Below are 14,254 nucleotides of genomic sequence, written 5' to 3'. Positions count from 1 at the left end.
TTCCCCTTAGTTTAACCTTAGCAATTAAACTTCTTTTGACCATGTGCTGGAAATATAAAAGGTTACTACAAATAGCAAGTAAATTCACTTATTCAGAAAAAAAAAAAAGTAAAAAAGTGAAACAGATTAGAATATGCCAGAAAATATACATAAGTGGATTAGTTTCTTAACTGAAAGTGAAATAATATGGCAGATTAAACCATGCAAAGTAGGCAGATAATATTTAACATAGTCTTTTCTAGGTGTATTCTAGAAAGAAAAGCCAGAACAAAGCACAAATTAAATTCTTCACCTCTTTGTATGTTTAGTGCTTTGCTTTCCATGGGTCCCTTCCAAAGTATATTTCTAGAACCATACATATCATTCACCCAAGAAGCTCTGGAATCCATTCCTTAGTGAATTACATTCGGTTCAAAAAATTACAGTGAGCTGAGCACTTTTTCTGCCAATCTATAGTCACAATTAACTCTGACAAAACAGCTTGCTTGGAAGTCTAGGCTATATATAAATGGGGAAGATGAAGCTAAGAAAGTTTATTGATTTGTCCAGATTTTTACAGCTAATTATTATTTGAAGCTGGTCTGAAAGACTCAGGTTTTTCTGACTCCAAGACTAAGATTCTTTCTACTTTGCTACCTAGCTGGGATATAAATGTAAATTAGGTTCTATCTTGTCATGTGGCATAACAAAAGATTATAAAAATAATTATAGCAGTATAAATAAGGACAAAACTCAGAGGCAACAAAATGTTTGCTCAATCACAATAGAAGAAACTGGTACCATTTTATCAAGGTAAAGTACTTGCTTTCTATTAACAATCAGTAAACTACAAAATTAGGTGTTGAAATGTGACATAATAATAATAATAAATACACCGTGGGGTAGTTTTCTCTGTGTCAGGAGAAAATACTTTATAGGGGAGTTCTGCTTGGGTTTTTTTGTTTGTTTGTTGGTTGGTTGGTTTATTTGTTTTTGAAGAGAGAAAGAAGAGATTTTTTTGAAAAATATATATGTTTGAAAAGAAAAACATCATGAAAAATTTTGTTTGAAAACAGAAAAACAAGTTTTGCCATAAAATTCTCTCTGTGATATTAAACAATTATAGATTTGAGGAAACCAGTCTTAGAAAAATGAAAATTCAATGCAGCCATATTAGAAGGAAAGCAGGAAAGTTGGGGAGGGGGAAATTTACAGCTAGTTTTTCTAATAAAGGCTTCATTTCTCAAAGATATAGAAAACTGAGTCAAATTTATAAAACAACAAGATATTCCTCAATTGATAAATGGTCAAAGTACATGAACAGGCAGGAATTATTCAAAAAAGAAATCAGATCTATGTTTATATGAAAAAATGCCCTAAATCACTATTGATTAGAAAAATGCAGATTGAAACAGCTCTGAGGTTGCAACTCACATTTGTGAGATTGGTGAATAAAACAGAAAAGGAGAATGATAAATGTTAGAGAGAACGTGGAAAAATTGGGACAATGGATTGTTGGTGTAGTTCTAATGTGATTCAACCTTTCTAGAGGGCAATTTAAAATTATGCCCAATGGACTATAAAACTGCAGAGGGGCATCTAGGTGGCACAGTAGATAGAGCACTTGCCCTGGTGACAGAATAACCTGTGTTTAAAAAAAATTTTTTCAACCTCAAATACTTCACATTTACTACTTTGTGACCCTGGGCAAGTCACATAACCTGACTGCCTCACAAAAGCAACCAAAAATAAATAAATAAATATTGTGCATACTCTTTGATCTAGTAATACCTCTACTAGGTATGGATCTCAAAGAGATTTTTAAAAACAAGGAAAAAAAGAGGATCTAAATGTACAAAAATAGTTATAGTAGCTCTTTTTGTATTGGCAAAGAATTGGAAATCGAGAGGAACTTCATCAATTGGGAAATAGTTGAACAAGTTATGGTATATGATTAGCAATGGAATGCTACTGTGTTATAATAGTTTCAGAAAACCCTGAAAAACTTATAAAAATTCACACACAGTGAAGTGAGAAGGACCAGAAGAATATTACACATAGTAAGAGAATAACATAGAAACATAGTTTGCATGATTTCACAAATATTTATAATTATCAAATTTCTTTCCTTCCCAATAGGGAAAAGCAGAATGGAGGGAGAGAACTTTGAACTCATTTTTAAACAAATGCAAAAAATGAAATTATTTCAAAAGAAAATCAAAATTACAGATCACTAAAAAGAAATGAAGATATTCATGATGAGGGTAAATTCATGGAAGCATATTATATTTAGGATGATATGTGAGACAATATAAGAATAAGAAGTTACATTTATATAATGCTTTAAATTTTGTAAAATGATTCACAAACATTTCATTTTATCCTTAAAACAACCCTAGGAGATAGGACTATTGTTATCCTGGTATTGATGGTAGAAAAACTGAAGTAGAGTGAGATAAGTGATTTTATTATGGTCACAATGATCATTAGAATCTGAGGATGAATTTGAACTCATGTTTTCTGGCTCCAGTACTATCATTCAATCCATAAAAAAATAAAATAAAATAAAATAAAATAAAGACGTAAAAGACAGAAAAAGGAAGTGAGCCAGTCAGGTAGTAAGAATGCAAACACTACTGGTACGGCTGAAATAGTAAAGCAACTTAAGGAAGTCATCCCAGCTAGTTGGGTAGTTTTTCTACAGAAGCTTTACAGGAAAAAATAGACAAGAATCAAACGAGAAGAGAAGATTTCAAGGGACTAAAATATTTCTCATCTAGATAATAATACAAATCCACAGAAGATTGTGATTACTCAAACCAAGACTAACAGTGATAACTAATTTCCATAACTTCACATTAAGTAAATATCATGCAAACTGATGTATCAATGACACAAATATAATTGCCTCATTCAAGTCCTTTAATGGGCTTGAGTTTTGGAGGTGAGCATTGTAGGTGAAAATCACTTATCCTATTTACATATATTGATTTTTGTTTGAATAAATTGACTGGTCATTATGGTCAAAATGATCAATCAATTAGCCTTATATGGTTTCAATTTGTGTGGCAAAATGTCTCAATTCTAAATGTTTATAAATTGAAGTATAACAAGAATAATGATAAGCCTTTAATTTACATTTCTATAGATTTTTGTAGCCCAGTTCCAATATGCTTTTAATTATATCAACCATGTCTCTTGGAATTCTTCAAATATCCCTGCTCTAGGTTAAAAACAAAAACCAAAACATCAACTACAATGGGCTTTGCTTTGAAATAATCTTCCAAGCTGAGATTGAATTGATATAAATTTCAAGCTAGGTGTATTATGCAGCAGTGGATATTTTAACAAGGAACCTCATAACATTTTTATGAAGAAAAGGGTAATTGGACTTTTCTGCTTGGCTGCAAAGGGCAGAACTAGGAACAATTTGTGGAAGTTTCAAAGAACCAAAGTATGAAGAAATGCTTAATAATTAGAAGTAATCAAAATGGTGCTTGATGAGGTAGAGCAGGATTTCTTAAACCTTTTCCATTTATGACCCCTTTTCACTTAAGAAATTTTTACATGATCTAAGGTATATAATTATATAAAATAGGTATACAAATCAAACATTCATTGATAATAAATCATAATTTTGTGACCATACATTGATTCACATTCATATATATTCACATTATGTGATACCACATGGGGTCAAAAAACACAGCTTAGGAAACTGAGAGGTAGTAGATTTCCTCTTTGTAGAGGCCTTCAAGGAAAGCTGTATTGCCATTTTGTCAACTGTCTTAGAGAGGATTCTCTTTCAAGTACATGTTGAATTAGATATTCTCTCTGGTCCTGCCCAACTAATTCCACTATTTGGTATTTAAAGCTCTTCACAACTTTGCCTTTTCCAGCTTTCTTTCTTTTCAACACATTACAAAGTCTGTTTTCCAAGATAATTAGGGGGAAAGGAAAAGAACCGATATGTTCCAAAATATTTATAGCAGCTCTCTCTTTGTGGTAGAAAACACCTAAACTGAGGTCATGTCTATCAATTTTGGAATGACTGAATAAGTTGTGGGATATGATCATGACAGAATACTACTGTGCTATAAGAAATGATGAGCTCGATGATCTTAAAAAGCATGGATAGACCTGAAAAAAATATAATAGAGTGAAATGAGAACCAAGAAAATGTTATACACTGACAGCAATATTGTTTTAAGAACAAAGAAGTAATGTTGACTACTATAAACACCTAAGTTGACTAAAAAGGACCTATGAAGGAAAATGTTATCTACATTTAGAGAAATAACTGATAAATAGAAATAGAGAGAATGATTTTACACACACACACACACACACACACACACACACACACACACACACACCACACACACATATATATAAGTATGTGTGTAGGTAAGTAGATTTGCATATACACACACATTTGTGTCTAATAGTAGCCATCTCTGGGATGGGAGGGAGAAGTAAAAAAAAAGGGAAAAAAAGTTTTATGATAGTTTTATTATATATTTAAAAGCAATAATAAGTTGTACATAACAGATTTACAGTTTCATGTGTAACCATCTCTTTTTTCTATTCTACCATGTTATGGAAATGTTTGTTTTATTTCTTAAAGTGCAGAAAGAATAAATAAATAAATATTTTTAAAAACAACACAAGATTGAATCAAAATGGTTCAAGATGAAACAGCTGGCAGAAAAGGGGGAAAAAATCACTGCCCTCCACACATTCCATAATCCATCCTTAATGATCTTGTTTTTCCTCACAAAAGCTCCATTTCCCATCTCTTTGATTCCATGAGTGGAATGCTTGCTCTATTCCTTCCAGCTCTTATAATCCCTGGATTTCTTTAAGTTAACCTCAAAATACATCTATCTACTATAATGTATGAAATGAACAGAAAAAAAATTAGAAACTAGGAATATTATTCAATAAATAGTATATCTAACAAAAATAACAATGCTTGCAGACACACTATAATGTAGTATTCTCATAAAATGAATACATAATATAGTATTTCTATCTTAAGTCTTGACTATATCTAGAAAGAATTTGGAAGCATACCATACATTAGTAATTCAGATGTGACAGATTCTGATCCAGCATGCTCTTCGTGCAAGTTGTTTCCTTCTAACATGATTTTTCAGTTGCTTAACAGGGATATTGAAGTTAGCATGGCAACAGATTAGACTTGACACAGACTGTTCATCAGATGGGCCAAAGTACTCTGTAACACCTGCTGTGTGCTGATCAAAAAGTCTTCTATCAAGCCAACATCCTGCTGTGCTTTTAGGAAAAGATTCTAGACTACAGGGAAAGATGCAATTGAGGCATGGAAGAAAGGAAAGGGATAGGCAGGAAGAGAGAGTCTCTAGACTATGACATATATCATCAAATATCATTAAAGAATCACAGATCAGGTGCTATATGGGAGCTGAAAAATCACCTTAAAAATAGGAAACATAGATAATAGTAACAGTAAGAACAAAGTCAGAATGTAGATACAGGTGTTCTGGCTCAAAAATTCAGTATTCTCTGTACTACCTTCCCTTCATATCCTAGGCTTTATACCTTTCTTTTAGGGAAAAGTTGACAATTAAAAGTTGTGATGACTAATATCAAAAGAATGAGATGATGAAATTAAATAGATACTTGTGCTTTCCTAAATGATCACTTTGTCCTTCCCAGGTAGTGCACTGGTGATGATTCCGAATAAGTCATTAAGTAAAGCCAAGCAAAGAACTGAATTACCTCAATGCCTAGTTTTCAGAAATTCTGTCGTACAGTGGGGGCACCCAAGATATGTTAAAGTATCACTAAATTTTTTTTAAGTTTAAATTAAAATTTAAATTAAAACAAGCTTAAATTTAATTAAAATTTAATTTTTAATGTTCAGTGAACCAGTGATCCATATTCATACCAGCACCTTAATAATATACAATTAATCTATAAGGATTTGGTAATATTTTCAATTTTCTTTGTCCCTAAAAACAAAATAAAAATAGCCAAGAACCCAGAAAGCAAGCATGAAGCAATTGTTATTTCTCTTCCAATTTATATTGTAACTTATGCTTGTTATTACTGCCATTAATAATAATTTCAAAAATAGCAACAATACCATAAATCTACACAGCAATTTTTTTTCTTTAAATGGCAGTTATGTGTAGCAGTGGATAAAGTTCTGAGCCTGGACTCTGTAAGCCCTAAGTTCAAAACCAACTTCATACTCTTACTATGTGTGATCCTGGGCAATACACTTAATCTCTGTCTGCCTCAATTTTCTTAACTGTAAAATAGGAGTATTAATAATATTTACCACCCAGGGTTATTGTGAGGAACAAATGAAATCATATTTGTATAGCTCTTTCCATAGTTCCTGACATATGACAGGCACTTAATAAATGCTTATTTCTCCCTTTTCACTTTTTCAAGAAATTTTCATATTTATTAATTCATTAGAATTTTGCAACAAACCTTGAAGGTAGGAAGAAGAGAAGGATGATTATTCCCATTAAATGATGAATTGGTTATCCCAATTCCCATTTGAGAAATGAGGATGTGTATAAGAAGACCCATCATTATATCTCTTCTATATTTAAGCAGAAAAGAAATCCCAGTAACTCTCTCATCAGTTTGGTTTTACTTTAATTTAAATAGTTGGCTTTGATTTTAATGTGATTTCATTATCTGGGTTTTTTAAATAGTATTTTATTTTTCCAAATACATGTAAAGATAGTTTTCAACATTCATTTTTGTAAAATTTTGTGGTCCAAATATTTCTTCCTCCCTTCTCTCTTCCTCCTTCCCAAGACAGCAAGCAATCTAATATACGTTAAATATATTCAATCTTTTAAACATAATTACATTATATTGTACAAGAAAAATAAGATCAAAAGGGGAAAAAATGAGAAAAAAAAACAACCAAGCAAAACAACAATCAAAGGTGAAAATACTATGCTTCAATCAATATTCAGTCTCCATAGTTCTCTCCCTCTGCATGAGGATGGCATTTTCCATTCCAAGTCTATTGGAATTGCCTTGAATCACTACATTGTTGAAAAGTGCCAAGTCCATCATAGCTAATCAGTATGATTTGATTTTCAGTCATCAGCCATTTTGAGAATAAAAAATGTAAGCTTAAATAATAAAAATTACAAAATCTAAAGCAACCCAGATGATCCCACACAAAATACTTCATTTATACAGTGGACAAATTGGACTTGATAACCTCTTAAAGTTCCCTGAAGGGAAGGAAGGAGGGAGAGAAGAAGGAAAAAAAGAAGGAAAGGAAAGGAAAAAGGAAGAAAAGAAGGAAGGGAAGAAGAAGAAATGGAGCAAGGGAGGGAAGAAAGAAAGGAGGGAGGAAGGAAGATAGAAAGGAAAAGAGGTAAGAAGGAAGGAATGAACAAAGGAAGAAAGGAAGGAAGGAATGAACAAAGGAAGAGAAGAAGGAAGGGAAAGAAGAAAGGAGGGAGGAAAAGAGGAACAAAGGAAAGGAGAGAGGAGAGAGAGAAGAAAATAGCTTTTGTTAAGCTCTTGATAAGTAGTAGGTATCTGTCTAAGCATTAGTATCTTAAAAGTGATTAAAATCACTGTTACTACATATTTTATCCACTTCAATGACTAGGTATGTGATTTTGAGCAAGTCACTTCGTTTTCCTAGGCTTGGTTTCCTGTTCTAAATCCCATAATCCTAAAAAATAATTGACATATTTTCATACTAGTTTCAGATTTTCAAACTTTAGCTCATAAGATACTCATAACAATGTAATAGGAGTAAATAATTATAGCTATTTTACAGAAGAGAAAAGTAATATTCTGCAACTGGCCTTGAGTAAATATTAGAAAAAGGATTAAAAAACAGTCTAGTAATCTTTTCACAGCATATGCCATAACTCTATGAGTCATTTCTATGAGAAGGCCATGAAAATTGGCAAGACAGCTTAAGAAAAGTAAAATTAATTAATACAATACTATGAAGCATCTTAAAAGATATTTCTTAGAGAGTTCACAAATTTTGTAACTTTTTGGTTTATCTTTTATATTTTAATGCTTTAAAAATATAATGGATTCATAGGCATTTGGTCTTAGTGATTTATAAAAGGTGAATGCTGTATCTTTGATGGACAAAATTTTCCCTCTATCTATCTATCTAGTACTGATTTCTCATTTTATTTTTTTGGAAAATGAGAATTATATAAACTAGATAAAAATACAAATTAGAATAAATTCTGACATCTTGCTCTGGTGTGCTACAAATAACCTCTGTATTTTATGAACAAGCTTTATAAATTATTAGACTATGGTTAAAAAATGTATTTCTAGAAGGTCTTCAAATTCCTGCTATGCCCTCAAGAGATTAATACTAAATGCATCACACTGGCAAAACTAAATAGGATGAATCTGCTGTTGAGGTTCATGAAGGGCTTTGAGGTTTAATGTAGATAATTTCTGCTTCCTAATGCCTTTGAACTTTCGTTAATGGAGATTACACATGAAAGAAAATGTGCCTGTCTACATTCCCCAAAGATTTACATGCATAAATTTAAAGATAGGGACATATTCTAGACAAAATGCGTGAATGCTAAGTGCCAGAAAAATCCAACCTTATGGCAAATTCCTGGAGGGACCTAGGGTGAAGAGCAGGGAAGTAAAAGAATGTCCTGGGTTGGTGATTCTCTCAGTACTCCTTCAAAATGTCTCTGACTCTTTGTAACTCGATTTGGGGCTTTCTTGCCCAAGATCCTGGAGAGATTTGCCATATTCTTCTCCAATTCATTTAACAGATGAGAAAACTGAGGCAAGTAGGATTGAATGGTCTGCTTAGGGTTATATAGCATATTAGTATCTGAGAGTATATTTGAACTTGTTTTATTGACTCCAGGCTCAGCATTTTATTGTACTCTCAAATTGTTCATTCAAAAATCACATAGTTTAAAGGTTTTATCCTGTCTGTTATGAACAAAATGGAGATTCACAGTGATTACTAAGAGAACAAGACAAGCATGTTATCTTAAAGTGAAGAAAGAGTGGAGGAAATAGTGATCTTCTATCTTGATTTCCATAGCAGGAATAATGGAATTTCTATCAAAGAAATGCCCTCTACTAATGCAAAAGTGAACATAATCTGTAAATTTTGGTCTATGAAGAGTCACCAGAGTCACTAAAAGTGACTTGATCATAACCCTCCAGTTCAGTAATGTCAGAGATAGGATTTATGCTGGTCTTTCTAAATACTAAAGATTAACTACCCAATATTACTTATCAAAGACCTAAAAACACAATATGAGCCCAGTTTTTTCTCCTTGATAAAACCAGAGACTTGAAGAAAAGTGCTTTATCTTATTAATTTTATACATTTTCCTAAAATGAAAGAAAATAGATGCAGCTAACTTAAGATAGACTTAGGCATAATATAAAAACTAGGGATTGGACATTTGGAGAAAAGATAATTAAGCTAATGGGAAATCATGCCCACAGTCTTCAAATATCTGATGAATTGTCATGTGCAAAAGGAATTATATTCATTCTCTATAGCTCCAGAGAGCAGAATTCAAATCACTGAATAAAAATAATGAGGCATACTCTGACTTATAATTAGTGCAATTTCACAAGGAAATGGGAGGCATCTTGGGTAAGGGATGCCTCATGAGTAACTCCCATCACTGGAGTTATTTAGGATCATACATTTATAGCTGTAAAGGGCTGTATACATTATGTAACTCAATTACCTCGAGCAGAGCCAAGTTACTATTTATAGGGACTGCAACATAAGATTCTGAGTAAGATTTAGACAAGATATCCACCAATGTTATCTTTTCATCTAAACAAATATTCATTAAGTACACAATATAAGTACACTAAAATAAGAACAATAATAATTATTAATAATAATGAACTTTAAAAATTTCAAAGCAAAACTAACACAAATAGAAAATAAGTAAATTGCACAAAATTTATATAGCATTTATGTATCTGAGGTCATATTTAAATAGAGGGCTTCCTGACTTTAGATCTAGCTCTGTCCATTGCACTGAGCCATCTGGCTACCTCAGAAACTAGAGTTTCAAATGCAATTTTAAAAATATCTGTTATGCAAAGAGCTTGAGAAAATAAGATGTACACATTTAATCAAATATAAGATATGAAAAAAGTACACAAACAATTATAAAAGCCAAATGTTTCAAAAATAGAAAGGGCTCTCAGAAATCAAACCTCCCCAACATTCTGGCTAGTAGTTCTTCAACAAACTTTTCAAAGTTAAAAAGATTCCCCATGGGATGTTTCAAAGATGTATCAACAAAGAAGGAATCCATCAACAAAAATTTATCAAGTATTTACTATGTGCCAGTTACTATGTTCAGCATTGAAATTAGATAGACAAAAAAGTTCCAATATTCCAGGAGTTCTTATTCTAATGGAGGAGGCAATAATTATATGGATTATTATCTGGATAATTGTGGATAATTATGCACATACAACATATATACAAATTGATAAAGAGTGATCTTAGAAGCAACAACATGAGGGCTTGGAAAGTATCCTGGAAGAAGATGGGATTTGAACTAAATAACAAAGGAAGCCAGGCAAATAAAGAGATGAAGAAGAGAAGAAGATTCCAGGTGTGGGAAACCAGCCAGTGCAAAGGGCCTGAGGTTGGGAATGATACATACATCATGCGTGAGGAACAGCAAGTAAGACAGTGCAGCTAGATCATTAAATATGTGGAGAGTACCAAGAAATAAGATTCTTGCAAAGATGGAACAGTTTAAGTTAAAAAGATCTTAATAGCCATTCAAAGGAATTTTTATTTCATCCCACATGGAATAGAAGACCACTAGAATTTATATAGTAGGGAAATGTTATTATAGATATTCATTTTAGAACAATCACTTTGGCACAGAGTGGAGGGGAGACAATTGTGGAGAGAACTGAAGCAACACAACTTTTACAGCAATTTAGGTGAAAAGTGATGAAAGCATGAACAGTGGCTGTATACAGAGAGACAAGGGTATATATAAAAGATGTTGTGAAGGTAGAAATAAGATTTGTCACTAGATTAGAAAAGTCATATGAGAATGAACATATAAGGATAACATCATGGTTGTAAGCCTATTTGGCTGGGAGAATGATGGTGCAATCAACAATAAAAGGAAAAAAAAGAGGAGAGGGGATGATTTTAGGGGAAAGATATTGAGTTATGTTTTGGATATGTTCAATTTTGAATTTCTGCTAGATAGCCAATTTAAGATGGACAAAAGGCAGTTGCTGATTTCAAACAGCAGCTCAGAAGAGAGAGTGGAGAGTGGGATTTTTGTATCTGAGAATCATCTGCATAAAGATTTTAACTTAATCTATAGAAATTTGTGAGATATAGATATTTGTGAAATAGTAGAGATGGAACTAGGAAGAGGACCTATGCCAAATTATGAGGGCACAGATAAAGAATCCATGGAAGAGACTGAGAAGAAGCTATGAGACAGGAAAGGGAAGAACAAGGAAACAGCAGTGTCAGAGAGAATACCCAGAAGAAGAATGCAATCACCATTGCCAACTGCTGCAGAGAGATTGGGAAGATTGAGAAAAGACTATTAGATTGGTTAATTAAGACATCATTGGTAATCAAGGAGAAAGCAGTTTCAGTTGAATGACGATATTAAAGTCAGAGGAATTAGGCAAGAATAAGAGGAGAGAAGTCAGAGATAACTACTAGCACAGCCATTTTTCTCAAGGAGTTGTGCTAAGAAGGAGAGAAGAAATATAAATTGATATCTAATAGAAATATATTGTTGGCTTTTTTCTGATGGGTGAGACATGGGTGTGTTTGCATTCCAAGCATGAGAAACAAATTATGCAAAGCATGGAGACACAGAATGGAATTTTGAGTTCCAGGAATAGCCAGTCAATCAGTTTGGAGACAACAGGGAGTATAAAAAGGAACTAAATCTGGAAAGGTTGGTTGGAGCCAGATTGCAAAGGCTTTTAATTGTCACACTAAGGAATTTGCACATTCTCTTGGAGGCAAATCTTGGATTCTATGATTCACTCATAGAGTGCACAGTATAATCTAATTACCATTTGATGGTTCTAAATGGTAAGTTGATCCCATGGTGATTCCATGTGTTTAATTGTACACCATGGTTCCATAGTTAAAGAAAATAGAACAATCTTATGCATATAAGCCTATCTAAAATTTTTATTCATATTATTAGGAAAACTCAAGCTCTAATTTTGAGTCAGAAAATCTATCTTCATGTATCAATCTGTAGAAATGAGTTTGGGAAGATGATTTCAATCTCAAGTTATTCTTAAAGCTTACAGGTTATCCTTAATAGCCACATTCACTTGAAAAACATAATTCTAACACGAGACCCCAGATATTCACCAACACATTCCTAGACCATTTGGCTTAATCAGGGACTCCACAATTCCCTTCCACTTGTACTACAGCTATGAGATGTGGATTAAAGACTCTCCTGGTTCCTTTTTCCCCCTTGTTCCTTCCATGTAATCTATTTAATATCAAAATAAGACATAGGGCAAAATTGACCTGAGAGCTACTTCAAATATAGTCTAAGATTCTACTGAGTCTAGCTTTGAAGATTCATGTGTCCTGTTGTTGAATGTATCCTCATCTTGGTTCTCCTTCTCACCCCATCCCCAACATACAGATATCTAACATATCAATTTTATCATTGCTATTTTGCCATAATTCCACTCAGAATTCCTGTGATTCTGAACTGCTTGCTGGTTTTGTTTTGTGCCCAGCTTTCCTCCATTTATCTCAAGCCCATCTTCCTGGTATTGTGATCTCTCTACCCTACCTTTCTACTATATCTCTCTGAATAGAATGGATATCTGTTGCTAGCAGAATGACCTTATGTTACTATAATGCTATATAATAATAATATGATGATGATAATAATGACAATGATGGGTAACAATATCAAACTTAAAGATTATTAACGTATTTGATCCTTATAGGAACTCTGTGAAGTAGGTATTAGTATTATCCCCATTTTTAGACAAAGGTGAAGTTACTTGTCTAGAGTTACACAATTAGTATCTGAGATTAAATTCTAACATACCTTTCTTACTTCAGGCCCAGTGTTCAACCCACTAAGCCACTAGCCACCTTAAAAAGTAGTTACCAGGATTTCCCAGGAATTAATATACAAATATACAGAATATGTTATATTTAATTTTCTTTGTACGTGTTGCTTCCTTTCAAATGAATGTAAACTCACTGAGGGCACAGACAGCTTTATTTTTTTTGTATTCTCAGAAGTACAGTCCCTAGAATATGATGATGAGTGCCAAATAAATGCTTATTGATTTGTTGTCTTCAGTCTCATTAACCCAAACATCTATTAAAATCATTGCTTCTGTTGTTTTTTGACATTAGCCAGGAGGTTAGTTTGAAGTTCTAAACTCTAAGTTTATTGAAGCAAATCAAACTTTACCTTGTGGTAACACCTAAAATATGCTGCCCGCTCATCTGAAAATTTCTCCAATCTTTTTGGACCTTTGCTTGAAGCTTTCTTGAACACTAGCCAGCATCTTTGATAAATCTGGAAATAAAGACAAGAGTTAGGCACTTCAACTAATATCACCATTAATGGCATTTGCATTAAATTATTTTCTGTGTTAAATTTATCTCTATTCACATAGACATAAATAAAATTCAGTAGCCTGCACACTAAAAAAATGTTTTAGAGGCAGAATTGTCCAATTTCTTCACATTGCTAGGAAAGAAAAACTTTCAATAAGTTGAAAAGAAACTTATGTGAAAACAAAAAAAGGGAAATTATTAGTAATAATTTAGAATGAGTCATCATAAGTCCCTTTATTATAAACAACTCAAATGTCACAAATACAAGATAATATTAAATAATCTTATATTTTAAAGGATACTATCAATATATGTATGTCTACACATTCACCCTGCACACACATGCACTTATACATGGGGGAAAGATTTCTTTGGTATAGAAACTTTTTATACCAATGCATCAGCAACTCATCTGCAATTTATATTCCTAGAAAATTGCCTAGAATGCTAAAAGAGATGATCTGCTCGGGATGACATAGCTAATATGTGTCAAAAGTAGGACATAAATCCAATTCTTCTTTACTGTAAATCATGGAAAGTTTCAAATAATAATAATAATGTTATGTAAAAGGTTATAATTGTTAATGACCTTCCTTATAATAACTTCAATGGAAGAATCCTTATTCCCATTTTAGATGTGATTAACAACGA

General features: G+C 32.6%; 1 protein-coding gene across 1 annotated transcript in view; it reads right to left on the bottom strand.

Annotated features, from left to right (window-relative positions):
• The window catches only part of DOK5 (docking protein 5), an 83,304-nt gene extending 69,747 nt beyond the window's left edge, over nucleotides 1–13,557 (bottom strand). Inside the window, exon 1 of the mRNA XM_074288643.1 lies at nucleotides 13,455–13,557. The gene's annotated coding sequence lies outside the window, so the exon portion shown is untranslated. The remainder of the gene's footprint in view (nucleotides 1–13,454) is intronic.
• Nucleotides 13,558–14,254: the final 697 nt, after the last annotated feature.

Source organism: Sminthopsis crassicaudata, chromosome 2 (assembly GCF_048593235.1).
Source record: "Sminthopsis crassicaudata isolate SCR6 chromosome 2, ASM4859323v1, whole genome shotgun sequence".
Classification (NCBI taxonomy): domain Eukaryota; kingdom Metazoa; phylum Chordata; class Mammalia; order Dasyuromorphia; family Dasyuridae; genus Sminthopsis; species Sminthopsis crassicaudata.
Note: the sequence above shows the minus strand (reverse complement) of the source record. Positions and strands in the feature narration are given on the sequence as shown.